Here is a 5,080-nt window from a genome sequence, read left to right on the forward strand (position 1 = left end):
CAGGCGGCTGGGGTGCTAGGGACGCAGCCCCGCCGCCCGTATTTCAACAGTCCTAGAAAAGAACACAGACACGTTTAGCTCTCCTGCCTGTCTTGGGACAATACGCTGTGATGCTGTGCTTTGACTTCCTGTCTATCTGGACATGAGAGCTTCAAGGGCAGACTGCTTATGCTTCTGTCCTGTTTCTTCTTCCACGCTTCTTGTGGAATCCTAGTTTGATTTCTGTTGATGACAGAAAGTGACTTGGGAGGACAGCGTCACAGCCTGTAAAGAAGAACCCAGGGAAGAACTCTGGGCAGGAACCTGGAGGCAGGAGCTGAAGCAGAGACTGCAGTTGGATACTGCTCACTGGCTTGCTTTCTTCTTGGTTATGAGCCTCTTCCTTAACAGCTGAGTCATCTCTCCATCCCTCAATCTGCTTCCTTGTCCAGGCCAGGCCCACCTGCCTAGGTACCACCCACAGTGGGTTAAGTCCTACCAAATAGTCAATTGCTAATCAAGAAAATGCCCCTCCCCCCAGGATGTGGCTAGAGGTCAATCCGATGGAGACCTTTCTTCTGTTTTAGAATCCTCTTTCCTGGCGGTTCTAGTTATTGTCAAGTTGACAAACAGGAGCAATCACAGGCATAAGTGCTCAGCAAAGAATTTCAAGATAGTTCTCCTAACTTGTCACAATCTGGGGGCTGGGTCTCAGGTCTGCTTTGGTTTTCAAGACACTTGATTGAGGGTTAGACAGACAGCTTAAGTGATTCAAAACACTAGCTGTGCAAGTCTGCCCTCCTGGGCTCCACCCCCAGAACCCACACACATTTGTAACCCTTGCACCTATGGTGAGGTGGGCAAAGTCCTCTTCTGACCTTCACACTCATGCATTCATATGTGTGCACATACACACACACACACACACACACACACACACACTGAATAAATAATTTATTTTAAAAAAGAAAGTAAAGAAACTTTGTCCAGAAATCAAAAACAACTTAAAAGTCATTTGGGAGACTCAAGAGAAGCCTCGGCAGTTAAGAACACATATGGCTCTTCCAGAGGCTCTAGTTTAGTTCCCAGCTCCCACATCAGTGGCTCACAACTGCCTGTAACCCCACCCCACAATATCTGGCATCCTCTTCTGGCCTCTACAGACATCTGCACACACCTGGCATACACATACACATAAGTAACAATAAATCTTTAAAAGTCATTTGAGGTCTGGGAGGCAGCTCAGAGGGTAAAGACACTTGGCACCAAGCTGAGTTCAATACCCCAGGATGCAGGCGGGTGTCCTGGGGCACACTGACCAAGGCCAGGAGCCCCACCCACTCTGTGGTGCTGTGCTGTGCCGTAGCTGCAGTCCTGCACTGCTACAGAAACAGAGACCACTAACAAAGCTGCAGCCTGCATTCTTCTCTCTGCTTCCTGGTTGTGAGCAGCTATTATTACCGACTGCTTCAAGTTACTGACCTTGCCTTCACCTTCACGGTGGACTTTACTTTTGAACGTGGGCCGTAATAAACCCTTTCTCCCTTAAGTGACTTTTGTCAGGGTATCTTACAGCAAAATGAAAAAGAAACTAAGATTATATGTAATAAACACACCCTGCGGTATATATAATGTGTGATCTGAGAGCTGGTATTAGTAATTAAGATTGGAATAAACAAAAAGCCTATATTTGCTCTTACAACTGTCTTAGCCACGATTCTGTTCCTGTGAAGGGACACCATGAGCAAGACAACTCTTAGAAAAGGAAGCATTTAATCGGAGGCCGGCCTACAGCTGCAGGGGCTTAGTCCGTCATCGTCAAGGTGGGGAGCACAGCAGCATGATTTGTTTGGTATCTGGGATATTTACATCCTGGTCCATAGGCAGAGGACAGGGCAGTAAGGGGGGGGGAGGGGGAACTGGGTCTAGAATGGGCTTTGGAAACCTCAGTGAGTGACACACCTCCTCCTCCAAGGTCACAACTACTCCAGTAAGGCCATGCCTCCTAATTCTTCTCTGACAGCTAATCAACTGGGGATTGAGCTAATCAACTGGGGCCTCTGGGGCCATTCCTATTCAAACCACCACACAGCTCTCAACAGAAGGCAGAACTACTTGGCAATTTGCAGTCAGTGAAATGGACAGAGCTTATGAATTCCTTGCAATTCAATGAATTCTGGCATAATTACACAATAAACACACAAACACACAAGGGGCTGGAAAGAGGGCTAGTGGTTAAGAGCACTGGCTGCTCTTCCAGAGGACCTGGATTCAATTCCCAGCTAATACCTGCCTGTAACTCCAGTTCCAGGAGACCCGACACCCTCACACACACATTAATGCAGGCAAAGCACCAGTGCACATTAAAAAAATGAATAAATCATTTATTTAAAAAAAGAAAGAAACGCAAACATGTCTACTTTTCTGACTTGTTTGTGACACTGCTAAGGGAAAAGTTTGGGTTCCAGGAAGGTCTACAGGCTAGATTCTGCCACCCATCTCCAGGAAGCCAATTAAGAAGGCAGCTGGTAGTGAAGAGTGTGGCCGCACTGGGAAGAACAGAGAACAGTGGCTCCAAGTCTGTCCTCAGCATACTGACATGAGCTGTGGGTTTAAACAGAGGGAGAAAGGGTTGAATAATAAGCTCCCTACTGAAGACGTGGTTCCATCCATCATCAGCTCATCCATCTGCTAAGGAATCCAATAAACTTCCAATTTGTTAGCCACTGTTACTATCCAAGGGGATACTCTGACCCCTTACAAGACTGTGACCTCTGATCTTCTGATTACTGTCCTCACCTGAGAAAGGATCTGTCCTTTGCTCTCCCAAAAATCCAAGGCTCTGCAGATTCAGGACAATGGCTTTATGTTTGTGCTTCCAGCTTTGAACAGGAAAGGTTAGAAGTACTTGAGTGGTTCATATACCCGTGCAGAGTTAGCAGGCCTATGAACAAGGTCAAAAAGACAGGTCCAGAGTCAAAGCGGAGGTGCCAGACATTCATCCTGCTTAATACCTTTGTGGGCCTGAGAGCCAGCGCTTCTCAGCAAAAGTGGCCTCTAAAGCCTGGTTCACTTTACAACCCTCCAAACCCAGCCTGCTTTTTCTCACTTCCTTATTTTTCTCTTCTCTCCGTTCAAGCGATATCCACATGACATTGCTCGCTGATGGTGAACTGGGGAACAGCTGCAGCTCTCTCCCTTGATGCATGAAGACGTGAATAAGGATTGCATCTCAGCAGGTGCTGCTGTTACAGTAGCTCTGGAGACAGCACTTCAGGAGGGATATCAGGGACATGCCGATTCGCATTCAGGGAACACTATTTCCTGACCAAATAAGTGGAAGCTAGGCCAGGCGGTGGTGGCGCATGCCTTTAATCTCAGCTATCGGGAGGCTCCAAAAGCTACAGAGAAACCCTGTCTCAAAAAACAAAACAAACAAACAAAAAAAAAAGTGGAAGCTACCTTTGGCCTTTGATGGAGACATCACGCGTGATACTCTCCAAGGTGAGAATATTACATATTATTTTTTGCTCCATTAAGAGTGGATCTAATCCACATGGGCAGTAGAAAAAGACAAGCTCTCCTGAGTAAATTGGGAGAGGGTAGAAGGGGAGAGGACAGGAAGTGCTGGGAGTAGATAAAAATACATCAATAAAACAATTTTTAAAAATGAATAAATGCAAAACAGAAAAAAAAAGAGTTAATCTATCTAAGCTCAGCCAATCCCTTGGCCAGAAGAGTATTCCTCAGGAAGAGTGATTCAAATAAAACCATGCAAAGGGGACGGGGAGGAATAATTACCCCCCTTAATGAGATAGTGTTCATGGCCTTCCTATGTAACACTGGCACACAATACCACGGCTCCTGTCACACAGCGCCGGGGCTTTCGTCACACGGGCTGTGGCTGCCATCACACAGTGCTGTGGTCTGTCTACTTTTGAGGGTCACTCAGAAAAGTGTGACTTCCCTGTTTCTGCCTCCTTTTGTTTCAGATCCTGACAAAGTCTTGGCCTACTTTCCAGACACTCTCAGCTTTCTCACTTTTCTCTGAAGCCTCCTTCCCCTCTGCCATGCAGATACTTTTCCTCCACCATGAAACTGCCTTTCTTATTTTTTATGGATTTTAATTACGTGTGTGCACACGGATGCTGGTGCCTGTGGAGGCTAGAAGCATCTAGAGCTGGTGTCACAGACAAGTGTAGGCTGCTCTATGGGGGAACTAGCAAAGCTGGACCCTCTCTGCAAGAACAGTACATGCTCTTAACCAGAGCCCTCTCCAGCCCCTGCCTGCTTGTCTGCTTTCTTTTCTTTTCTTTTCTTTTTTTTTTTTTTTTTTTTTTTTTTTTTTAGTTTTTCGAGACACGGAGCCCATCCTGGAACTAGCTTTTGTAGACCAGGCTGCCCTAGAACTCACAGAGATCCGCCTGCCTCTGCCTCCCGAGTGCTGGGATTAAAGGCGTGGGCCACCACCGCCCAGCGCTTGTCTGCTTTCTTAACGGTGAGGCTCTCCCTCTTGGTCCCCATCACCCCTGAAAACTGCTGAGCTTCACAGCTTGCCCACCCTGTAGTTTTTTTCTCAGACTCTAAGAAAATTATTCTTAAAGCTTTCTCCTGAGTCCAGTTCTAAGTTAATTTATTGATAAGTCTAGGCACGCAACCTCGATGTCCCCCCAAGACAATACTGCGCATCTCTGTGGGCACTCTTAATGGAGGCTTTATAACAGATCCAGAGATGCCAGAAGAACTGTAAGACAGGATTCCGGAAGTGTGTCCACGTGCACTTGGTGGGGCTATATAACAGTTCCAGAAATATCAAAAGGACTGTAAGGATTTCAAAAGTGTGGCTATTTTAGGATATGGGATCTGAAGTTAACATTGGGATGCCAAGCACAAAGAGGCCTACTTAATTTCTCTTCCTCAGACAACATATCCAAAATTGAATTTACAGACAGTAATCTCAAGGTCCAAATCAGGAGCAGAAGGAGAGAGAACACAAGCAAGGAACCCAGGACCGTGAGGGGTGCACCCATACACTGAGACAATGGGGATGTTCTATCGGGAACTCACCAAGGCCAGCTGGCCTGGGTCTGAAAAAGCCTGG

The sequence above is a fragment of the Alexandromys fortis genome, unplaced genomic scaffold (assembly GCF_014885135.2).
Source record: "Alexandromys fortis isolate MF-2015 unplaced genomic scaffold, M_Fortis_MF-2015_v1.1 scaffold_112, whole genome shotgun sequence".
NCBI lineage: Eukaryota > Metazoa > Chordata > Mammalia > Rodentia > Cricetidae > Alexandromys > Alexandromys fortis.